Source organism: Heptranchias perlo, chromosome 10 (genome assembly GCF_035084215.1).
Source record: "Heptranchias perlo isolate sHepPer1 chromosome 10, sHepPer1.hap1, whole genome shotgun sequence".
NCBI lineage: Eukaryota > Metazoa > Chordata > Chondrichthyes > Hexanchiformes > Hexanchidae > Heptranchias > Heptranchias perlo.
In genome coordinates, this window is record NC_090334.1 from 55,968,929 (window position 1) to 55,981,528 (window position 12,600).

The window sequence follows — 12,600 nt, forward strand, 5'->3', positions numbered from 1 at the left end:
CTTACTTACCTCAACACAGAGTAAATGACAAATATAACCAGAAAATAATTAACTCTAGACATAGTCCCAACTCAGTCTTCCCTATGCATTCTCAGTTCAGGAGAGTATTTAAGAGAGTGACATGTTGTACATTTATTAAAGGATAATGACCCAGAGTGTTTCCTTGAGCTCAGATAGTACATTTACGAGAAGGCCCAAGTTGCAGCAGTGAAGTAAAATACAATTGAAATGTTACTAAATTCACTCTGGAAAACAGCTAAGTTTGTATCCACTTTTTATGGTAGCAGTTTCAGATACTTAAAGTAAAGGGTGAACATTTGAGGGAAAACAGCATAATAACATTTTCCTATAGTAAAGAAGCACTGTAGAGTAATTAATGTTTCTACTTTCACATTGTTGAGCATTAAGATAGATAGCTTTGTGGTGAACATTACTTTCAAAGTCTCATTTTTTAATCTAGACCCAATGTCGAAACTGCGCTAAAAATGGCCGCTGTGATTTCCCTTCTGATATCCCACTGTGACCCTAATCTGCCAACTGGAAGTGTACCCAGTCATAGAAACAAAGAAAAATAGGAGCAGGAATAGGCCATTCAGCCCCTTGAACCTGTTCCACCATTCAATCAGATCATGGCTGATCTGTACCTCAACTCCATTTATCCGCCTTTGATCCATATCCCTTGATACCCTTGCCTAATAAAAATACTGTCCCTCTCAGTCTTGAGAATTTCAATTGACCCAGCATCCACAGCCTTATGGGGAAGGGAATGCCAGATTTCCACTACCCTTTGTGTAAAAAGTACTTCTTGATTTCACTCCTAAATGGCCTGGTTCCAATTTTAAGATTATGCCCCCTTGTGCTGGATTCCTCCATCATTGGATTTCTCTGCATCTATCCTATCGAATTCCGTTTTTATTTTAGAGACCTCAATTAGATCATCCCTCAACCTTCCAAACTTAAGGGAATACAAGCCAAGCTTGTGCAACCTGCCCTCAAGGAAAATTAGATCAGGTACCAGCAGGATCATGTATACAGCCTGAAGTCATGCCTGCCATCTTACTGACAATCTCCGGAAAATCCCTTCATAAATGTCCTACTACTATTTTTTAGGTTTTCAGCTCACATGCTGTGTTGCAAAAACAAAACTTAAAATAACAAAGCTATCAAAGTGCTGTACTATTAATCCTGCAATACTGAAGTAATCACTAAGGGGGAAGAATAGCTGTGGTTGCCATACCTAGCAGCATTGTAAATGCATTCAAAAAGTGTTCCCAATACAAACACAGCAACGGCAACAATTCTTCCCTCTAATTTTTTTAAACAAAAATAAAAAATTGTGAACACCTTATTCTGCTCATCCAGTCATTTCTTTTATTTCTTTCCCTCTTTTTACCTTTACTTTTTCTAATTTTAATCTTTTTTTTACATCCGTTTTGTTTCTGAAACAAAACTTTTAAGACAATTCACTTATCTTATTTTATGTGCCTCCTAGATTCCACCACCCATTTTGGAGTTAGGAGCAAACTTGGAAAAATTGCCCTATGATCAGCTGAAAACCAGCTCCCAAAAGACACTTTCCATCAACTGAGTGCCAGAACAATAAAGATTCACTGATGCATCCGGGCTAATTTTTGACACAGATCAGCGAAAACACTGAAAACCACTTAAGTTAAGGGTAGGGCAATTTTAATTACAGTGAAAGGTTGTCAAAGTTAACTACATTTTTACATCTATATATTTGAAAGTACTCCAATAATATTAATTTACCTGTTAAATGTATCTAATTAAACAATTGTTTGATGACTTCTTTCTCCAGTCTCTTCTTTTCTTTTCCTGTCAGTTGTCTATTCCCATTTTAAAAGGCAGATTGAAAACAAGCATGGCACATGCACCTTTCCTCTTTGGGCTGGAGTTTTGGCAGGATGGTTCTTTCACCTGCCCTACCTGAAACAGGCAGATGCTTTGGCTGCCCAGAGGTATAAAAATGGCAGTGGGCAAAGTGTTGTCGTTAACGGGCCAGTAAGTCTACCGACTCCATTTTGAGGCCATTATCATCCCATTAATGCCAATCTTGACAAGTTAAAATCAACCTCCATGTTTCCAATAGCAATTAAAACACCTACTGCATTCATCTCCACGAAGATGTATGGAGGTATTGCTGTCATAGGAAATGTCTGTAGAATTTAATCAGGAAAGACAGAATAAAGTAAGACAAGATGCCATGTGAGCCAGGTCATGCCTCGTCAAATGAACTGTGCCACGTAGTGATCTGTGCAGTAATAGTTTAAATATATGTAGTTATGCGAGTATTTTAAGGAAATGGAAGGCATTTTGGTGCTTGATATAAACTCACTTTTAGCCTTCTATTAATGATTCAAAACGGCTCCTCTCAGAGGTTTGCATAGGATTTGTGACATTCTACTGATAGGAATAGGCATATGTCAAATTTTCTCTCATAAACACAGAATCTCAAAGTGCAGTTCATTAGACAAACCCCTAAAGTTGATAAGAATTCTGAAAATGGGTTTTATTGCTGTAACATTTATACAAATGCCTTCATTATCTTAATGGGGTTAGACCACATTTTTCATTCACAGTACTCCGAGATATTCAATTTCCAAAGTTGTCATTCGCCTTTTTTGGGATTTTGTTTTTCTTTAGCTAGGGCATACAAACCAAATCTTCACCACAATAAATAGTTTCAAAATCTCCAAGAGGTAAAATTTGGTTATGGCACAGTTTCGAGTGCATAACTAACAGTGCAGTGTCAGCGCAGGCCCAAACTGGGAGGTCCTGAATTGGGCCTTGAGCCTCATGTACATTATTTGGTTGAGCTGTCGGTGCCTGTCGTGCCTTCACTGGCAGCTCGCTATTTTGAAGAGACGAATGGCGGGCTGCTTGACTCGCCGACAGCGGCCCCAAGGTAAGTCCTGGGAGGAGGGTTGGAGCGGCAATGGGGCAGGGCCGATCGCAAGTACCATGGAGTCGGGGAAGCACTCCTGATCCTCCTGGCTCCATTTTCTGAAAATTGTTCAATATTAAAAAAAAATTACCTTTTGTTGGCAGCTGCTGCTTAGATCACAATGGCTGTTGAAGAATTTCAAGCCTGGCACCTGCTCCGCTTGTCGCAATCCAGTTTCTGCACGGGGGCTGAAAATAGGCATTAGGCCGCTTATTTACATATGTAAGGCATGTTTTAGGCGGCTGCCAGGGATGCCTGAAAAATGGCCCAACCCAATATCAGGTCAAATGTCTTTCGGACGTCCTTAGGGCGCAGGATCTTGGTCTTTGAAGTGGATCCTCATTGTGGTAATTTTTCACCCTCAAAACAGGTGCATAAGGTTCAATTCCTACCCTCAAATATTTCACACATCCTCTCAGAAATGCTAGTTATAGCAAGAAGGGAAATAGCCTCCATCAATGGTGAGTAACTTTAAAGCACACAACTCATTAACCTTGGAGCAAAGACAAAGCATTAAGAGCTCTTTTTGCTAATCCTATCACAGCAGAAAGAAGCACCCAACTTAAACAATAGGCCCATCTCCTATATAATGAGCCCTTCACATCATATGATGTTCCATCTAGCAGCCTGATCAAAAGATGGTAAAACTAGGTGGTTTATTTTCCGACTGTGGATGCTTCATTCTACAGCCATTTTCCCCTCGCGATGGTTCCATATTTATCATTCATAATGATAAGTGGATGATGCCTGGACTCTTATACCCAACCATGTTGCCCTGAACCAGTTTATTTTTTCCAGTTTTCTGTGTTTATTTTGGCAGTAATTTTTTTTCTGTTTTTAGGGTTTAAAAAAAAATTACCAAATGTTTTGGATTTTTTTTTGTTACAAAGAAAGGCTGCTGAGGGTCAAATGGGGTTTTAAAAAGTTTAAAAACTTGATCTTCATAGTGATGTGTTTCTTTGTGTGATTTGTGCTGGAATTATAGCAAGCTCTTGGTAAGAATATTTTGTTATTTTTTTCCCCCATAATTCTTGGTGTTTTAACAGATTTTATCACTTTAACTCATAAACTAAAAGCCCTAATTCTATTACACAGTGATGCTTTTTATTTAATAAATTAATAAGAGTAATGTAAGTTGGGTGTTGAGTACAGTGTTTTCTTTGATGTTTCTCATAACTGTATTGTACCTGATTCAAAACGGGAATCTAAAAGTGAAACAGTAATAAATAGCATTTACCTCAAAATATTCTGGAGAAGGTTTCTGTCATGATTACCTGTGTCTAGAAGCCTGTACTACTGAGACACAATGATGAATTTAATTACCCATTTAATTTTGTGCAGGACTCATTAATTAAATATGGAGCCTTAGGAATCAAAGCCTGTTAGTGCTATAAATGACTAATTACCTCTACACCTAATAGGATGATCTGGTCAAATTACAATTATAACTCATCAGTTTTATTAGGTTTGTCAAAGAAATTTACAAAATTTAGAAGGAGTTGATTGTGTAGCACCTAAATGTTTCCTCATAGAATATATAGCCAAGTATTTAAAAATAAATGGCATAGAAATTCAATTGCACCTGGAAATGAGCGCGCTAGGGGAGGGGTGTGAGAGCACTTCATGCACCTGTTCCCATGGCTGCAGGGATCACATGAAATTAGTGCTGCCAGCTCATTATAACGAGTCAAGTGTGCAGCCTACGCTACCTGTGCTTTGGGCCAGAAACCCCCAGAGGCAACACCTCTATTGCTAGTGGGAAGAGGTTGTAGCGGAGGTTAATGCCAGGAGCTTAGCTCCCAGGACATGGCTGCATTGCAGGAAAAAGATCAATGACCTCACCAGTGTTGTCGAGGTAAGAATCTTACCTCTCAACTCAATTATTCTCTCTTCATGCCTCCACCACCTCCAGCCACACTATTCACAATACTCCCGTTCCCCTCTTCCCTTCACTCTTTTGCAATCACTGCACCACACTTCACTCCACTTCCTTAGCCTCCTACTTACACACACTGCACCTTCAACTTTAAAAAAAATTCGTTCATGGGATGTGGGCGTCGCTGGCGAGGCCGGCATTTATTGCCCATCCCTAATTGCCCTTGAGAAGGTGGTGGTGAGCCGCCTTCTTGAACTGCTGCAGTCCGTGTGGTGAAGGTTCTCCCACAGTGCTGTTAGAAAGGGAGTTCCAGGATTTTGACCCAGCGACGATGAAGGAATGGCGATATATTTCCAAGTCAGGATGATGTGTGACTTGGAACGGAAATGTGCGGGTGATGTTGTTCCCATGTGCCTGCTGCCCTTGTCCTTCTAGGTGGTAGAGGTCGCGGGTTTGGGAGGTGCTGTCGAAGAAGCCTTGGTGAGTTGCTGCAGTGCATCCTGTGGATGGTACACACTGCAGCCACTGTGTGCCGGTGGTGAAGGGAGTGAATGTTTAGGGTGGTGGATGGGGTGCCAATCAAGTGGGCTGCTTTATCCTGGATGGTGTCGAGCTTCTTGAGTGTTGTTGGAGCTGCACTCATCCAGGCAAGTGGAGAGTATTACATTATACTCCTGACTTGTGCCTTGTAGATGGTGGAAAGGCTTTGGGGAGCCAGGAGGTGAGTCACTCGCCGCAGAATACCCAGCCTCTGACCTGCTCTTGTAGCCACAGTATTTATATGGCTGGTCCAGTTAAGTTTCTGGTCAATGGTGACTGCCAGGATGTTGATGGTGGGGGATTCGGCGATGGTAATGCCGTTGAATGTTAAGGGGAGGTGGTTCAACTCTCTCTTGTTGGAGATGGTCATTGCCTGGCACTTGTCTGGCGCGAATGTTACTTGCCACTTATGAGCCCAAGCCTGGATGTTGTCCAGGTCTTGCTGCATGCGGGCTCGGACTGCTTCATTGTCTGAGGGGTTGCGAATGGAACTGAACTATATGCAATCATCAGCGAACATCCCCATTTATGACCTTATGATGGAGGGAAGGTCATTGATGAAGCAGCTGAAGATGGTTGGGCCTAGGAGCTCCTGCAGCAATGTCCTGGGGCTGAGATGATTGGCCTCCAACAACCACTATCATCTTCCTTTGTGCTAGGTATGACTCCAGCCACTGGAGAGTTTTCCCCCTGATTCCCATTGACTTCAATTTTACTAGGGCTCCTTGGTGCCACACTTGGTCAAATACTGCCTTGATGTCAAGGGCAGTCACTCTCACCTCTGGAATTCAGCTGTTTTGTCCATGTTTGGACCAAGGCTGTAATGAGGTCTGGAGCCGAGTGGTCCTGGCGGAACCCAAACTGAGCATTGGTGAGCAGGTTATTGGTGAGTAAGTGCTGCTTGATAGCACTGTTGACGACACCTTCCATCACTTTGCTGATGATTGAGAGTAGACTGATGGGGCAGTAATTGGCCGGATTGGATTTGTCCTGCTTTTTGCGGACAGGACATACCTGGCGAGGCCGGCATTTATTGCCCATCCCTAACTATCAACACTATTCCAACCCTCGCATCCCCACACCTCATGTGTTCCACACAACCATGGCCATTCGACCATGACAGGAATATTCTCAAAACAATTCACAAGGATGTTGCTAATACACTCCCTTTGTTCTTGCAGGAGAAGGTCACTCATAACTTGTGACGGGAGGCTGTGATCGGAGGAGGCTGAGCCCACCTGCACATGCTTTCCCCTCTGGCCATCATGGACAGGGGGAGAGTCATGGCCGTGCAAGTGTCAATGCTGGAGGAGACTCCCTGCAGGGTTTCTTCATACCTTATCCTCTTTTTCCCTTCTTGCTTCTTTCTCACCCTACACACTCTGCATGACAAACTGCAGCTTCTTTCAGCAGCCACTCATCTCTCTCTGCTCTCCCTTCACACTAAAAGCTAACCCTTCTCCCTCTCTTTCATTTCAGGTGCTGAAAATGTTGATGCCGCAGTGCCACTTCAGAAAGAAGAGGCCAGCTTTCCTGAGGATGCAACGCCACTTGATCTAACCCTAGCAATCACCAGCTCAGAGACTGGCACCATGCGTAAAGGTTAATAGCAATGTTTCTTTTATTATGAGTCAAAATTCAGTGGAAACATATGTAGCGCAAACACTGCAAAGCAATAAGTCATCAGCTGAGTTCCTGAATAATACCATGGAGCACAAAAACAATTGTGTCTCTATCGTGTTGAAAATATGCAGTGAAATAAGGTAGATTTCTGATCAACAGATTCGCAAAACTTCTCAAATGACCATGGCCTTGAAATTACATTCTGTGAGATGTTTAACTCGTTTGTATGAAATTACTTTGTCCACTATTTTAAATTGATTAATGCCTCTGTTAAAATAACAGAGTAAGGAATTTAAAATGAATGCATTAAATATTTGAATGTTAATCTTCATTTGACATAATTTGATGACTGGTGTGAATACATTATTGAAACATCTTATTGAAATAGGGCAGACTTCATCGTTAAAATAAAAATTACATGCATTATGACTGGACAAATATGTTCTTCTAGGGATGCTGGCTTCATGAAATCATCCTAATCACTTTCTGATATGCGAAAACAAACTAGATGATGCAGTGATGCATTTCAATATGATTCACATCATTATGTTAAGTGCCTGTGAGTAAAAAGAATAATGTGTACAATATTATTTTTCAGGAAGACAGCCAAAGATGGTGTCCTTTAATATTCCTTCAATATCTTAGACCACACGATTGGACATAGCAGCAAATATGCAAAGGTTATGAGTCTGTGCAGAACTTTGGGAGTTGAAAGGTATGCACAACTTGTTGCTCTTATTGCATAACACAAGAATATGTTTTGATGTACAAATTACAACTTATTATTTTATTATACATGAATTACATAAAATACATGAGTAGATTCCTTTTTGTATGACTTAAAAGCACTGAGTAGAGAGTGTAGCATTGGTTGCCTGTTTGCAACACTCTCATAAATACTTCCAAACCGACCTTGCTTGATGCAGCATAATAGGGTGAAAGTTGAGTGAACTTTTCATATTTATTTACAGATTGGGAAGTCTAACTTTTACAGTTGCATAGCTTAAAAAAATCATTTTCTAACATTTTTGTGTGAGATCACTTTACTCCACAGTTATATTATTCATCCTAAAGATGCACCTTAGGCTGCCATTCTGCATAACATGCAGACTTATTTATAAATGACAACAACAATAACAGCAACTTGTTGTTGTTTTTTATGATAACATCCATGATTAGAAAATCTCAATGCAATCAGGCAGAGTCAACACGGCTTTGTGAAAGGAAAATCGTGTTTGACTAATTTATTAGAGTGCTTGTTACTTCCTCAAAGAAATGTAGATAAAGGCGATCCTGTGGATGTGGTGTACTTGGATTTCCAGAAGGCTTTTGACAAGGTGCCACATCAAAGGCTACTACACAAAATAAGAGCTCATAGTGTCGGGGGTAACATATTAGCATGGATAAAGGAATGGTTAACTAACAGGAAACAGAGAGGGGTGATGGCTCACCAGGGGAAGGTGGCAGCGGCGGCGGACCTGGGCGGAACCAGAGGCGAGAGACCAGAGAGCGGGGATATAAAGAGCAGCGACCCGAGGCCCGAGACCTGAGCGGCGGCGGACCTGGGCGGAACCAGAGGCGAGAGACCGGAGAGCGGGGATATAAAGAGCAGCGACCCGAGGCCCGAGACCTGAGCGGCGGCGGACCTGGGCGGAACCAGAGGCGAGAGACCGGAGAGCGGGGATATAAAGAGCAGCGACCCAAGGCCCGAGACCTGAGCGGCGGCGGACCTGGGCAGAACCAGAGGCGAGAGACCGGAGAGCGGGAATATAAAGAGCAGCGACCTGAGGCCCGAGACCTGAGCGGCGGCGGAACCAGAGGCGAGAGACCGGAGAGCGGGGATATAAAGAGCAGCGACCCAAGGCCCGAGACCTGAGCGGCGGCGGACCTGGGCGGAACCAGAGGCGAGAGACCGGAGAGCGGGGATATAAAGAGCAGCGACCCAAGGCCCGAGACCTGAGCGGCGGCGGACCTGGGCGGAACCAGAGGCGAGAGACCGGAGAGCGGGGATATAAAGAGCAGCGACCCAAGGCCCGAGACCTGAGCGGCGGCAGACCTGGGCGGAACCAGAGGCGAGAGACCGGAGAGCGGGAATATAAAGAGCAGCGACCCAAGGCCCGAGACCTGAGCGGCGGCAGACCTGGGCGGCACCAGAGGCGAGAGACCGGAGAGCGGGGATATAAAGAGCAGCGACCCGAGGCCCGAGACCTGAGCGGCGGCGGACCTGGGCGGAACCAGAGGCGAGAGACCGGAGAGCGGGGATATAAAGAGCAGCGACCCGAGGCCCGAGACCTGAACGGCGGCGGACCTGGGCGGAACCAGAGGCGAGAGACCGGAGAGCGGGGATATAAAGAGCAGCGACCCAAGGCCCGAGACCTGAGCGGCGGCGGACCTGGGCGGAACCAGAGGCGAGAGACCGGAGAGCGGGGATATAAAGAGCAGCGACCCGAGGCCCGAGACCTGAGCGGCGGCGGACCTGGGCGGAACCAGAGGCGAGAGACCGGAGAGCGGGGATATAAAGAGCAGTGACCCGAGGCCCGAGACCTGAGCGGCGGCGGACCTGGGCAGAACCAGAGGCGAGAGACCGGAGAGCGGGAATATAAAGAGCAGCGACCTGAGGCCCGAGACCTGAGCGGCGGCGGACCTGGGCGGAACCAGAGGCGAGAGACCGGAGAGCGGGGATATAAAGAGCAGCGACCCAAGGCCCGAGACCTGAGCGGTGGCGGACCTGGGCGGAACCAGAGGCGAGAGACCGGAGAGCGGGGATATAAAGAGCAGCGACCCGAGGCTTGCTCTGAGACCAGCGGCAGAGTTCGGGGTGACGTCACCAGTCAGAAAGTGACGCGTCACAGGGGAGGCAGCTGATTGGTGAGTAGGTTCAGGTGAGTATTTCTACCATTTTACTGTAAGTAAAGTAATAAGAAAGGGAAGGTCTGCAGGTTTTATAGCAGGTAGTGTTTTGTTTTTTAGTGTACCTAGGTCCCTAGTATAGTGAACATTTTCTAATTTCAACGTAATTTAAAAGGGGTAACTAAGCTAAGGCAAGTCATGGCAGCAGACCTCGCACCCGTGATATGCCCCTCCTGCAAGATGTGGGAAGTCATGGACACTACCAGTGTCCCTGCCGACCATGTGTGCAGGAAGTGTGTCCACCTGCAGCTACTGACCGATCGTATCTCGGAGCTGGAGCTGCGGGTGGACTCACTGTGGAGCATCCGCGATGCAGAGAAACTCGTGGATAGCACGTTTAGCGAGTTGGTCACATCGCAGGTAAAGGGAGTACAGGCAGAAAGTGAATGGGTGACCACCAGGTAGAGTAAGAGGTGCAGGCAGGTAGTGCAGGGGTCCCCTGTGGCCATCCCCCTCTCAAACAGGTATACCGTTTTGGATACTGTTGGGGGTGATGGCTCACCAGGGGAAGGTGGCAGCGGCCAGGTTCATGGCACCGTGGCTGGCTCTGCTGCACAGGAGGGCAGGAAAAACAGTGGCAGAGCTATAGTGATAGGGGACTCGATTGTAAGGGGAATAGACAGGCGTTTCTGCGGACTCAACCGAGACTCCAGGATGGTATGTTGCCTCCCTGGTGCAAGGGTCAGGGATGTCTCGGAGTGGCTGCAGGACATTCTGGAGGGGGAGGGTGAACAGCCAGTTGTCGTGGTGCATATAGGTACCAACGATATAGGTAAAAAACGGGATGAGGTCCTACAAGCTGAATTTAGGGAGTTAGGAGTTAAACTAAAAAGTAGGACCTCAAAGGTAGTAATATCAGGATTGCTACCAGTGCCACAGGCTAGTCAGAGTAGGAATGACAGGATAGCTAGGATGAATACGTGGCTTGAGAGATGGTGCAAGAGGGAGGGATTCAAATTCCTGGGACATTGGAACCTGTTCTGTGGGAGGTGGGACCAGTACAAATTGGACGGTCTGCATCTGGGCAGGACTGGAACCAATGTCCTAGGGGGAGTGTTTGCTAGTGCTGTTGGGGAGGGTTTAAACTAAAGTGGCAGGGGGATGGGAACCAATGCAGGAAGTCAGTGGGAAGTAAAGTGGTGACAGAAACAAAAGGCAGTAAGGGAGAGTGTACAAAACATGACCGGACAGATGGTCTGAGAAAGCAGGGCAAAGACCAAGGGAAGTCTAGATTAAACTGCATTTATTTCAATGCAAGAAGTCTGATGGGCAAGGCAGATGAACTCAGGGCATGGATGGGCACATGGGACTGGGATGTTATAGCTATTACTGAAACATGGCTTAGGGAGGGGCAGGACTGGCAGCTCAATGTTCGAGGGTACAGATGCTATAGGAAAGATAGAGCAGGAGGTAAGAGAGGAGGGGGAGTTGCGTTCTTGATTAGGGAGAACATCACGGCAGTAGTGAGAGAGGATATATCCGAGGGTTCGCCCACGGAGTCTATATGGGTAGAACTGAAAAATAAGAAGGGAGAGATCACGTTGATAGGATTGTACTACAGACCCCCAAATAGTCAACGGGAAATTGAGGAGCAAATATGTAAGGAGATTACAGACAGCTGCAAGAAAAATAGGGTGGTAATAGTAGGGGACTTTAACTTTCCCAACATTGACTGGGACAGCCATAGCATTAGGGGCTTGGATGGGGAGAAATTTGTTGAGTGTATTCAGGAGGAATTTATCTTTCAGTATGTGGATGGCCCGACTAGAGAGGGGGCAAAACTTGACCTCCTCTTGGGAAATAAGGAAGGGCAGGTGACAGAAGTGTTAGTGAGGGATCACTTTGGGACCAGTGATCATAATTCCATTAGTTTTAGGATAGCTATGGAGAATGATAGGTCTGGCCCAGAAGTTAAAATTCTAAATTGGGGAAAGGCCAATTTTGATGGTATTAGACAGGAACTTTCAGAAGTTGATTGGGAGAGTCTGTTGGCAGGCAAAGGGACGTCTGGTAAGTGGGAGGCTTTCAAAAGTGTGTTAACCAGGGTTCAGGGTAAGCACATTCCTTATAAAGTGAAGGGCAAGGCTAGTAGAAGTAGGGAACCTTGGATGACTCGGGTGAATGAGGCCCTAGTCAGAAAGAAGAAGGAGGCATATGACATGCATAGGCAGCTGGGATCATAGAGATTGCCGGAGTAGAGTTAAGAGAGAAATCAGGAGGGCAAAAAGGGGATATGAGATTGCTTTGGCAGATAAGGCAAAGGTGAATCCAAAGAGCTTCTACAAATACATAAAGGGCAAAAGAGTAACTAGGGAGAGAGTAGGGCCACTTAAGGATCAACAAGGTCATCTATGTGCGGAACCACTAGAGATGGGTGAGATCATAAATGACTATTTCGCATCGGTATTTACGATTGAGAAAGGCATGGATGTTAGGGAACTTGGGGAAATAAATAGTGATGTCTTGAGGAGTGTACATATTACAGAGAGGGAGGTGCTGGAAGTCTTAACGCGCATCAAGGTAGATAAATCTCCGGGACCTGATGAAATGTATCCCAGGACGTTATGGGAGGTTAGGGAGGAAATTGCGGGTCCCCTAGCAGAGATATTTGAATCATCCACCGCTACAGGTGAGGTGCCTGAAGATTGGAGGGTAGCAAATGTTGTGCCTTTGTTTAAGAAGGGCGGCA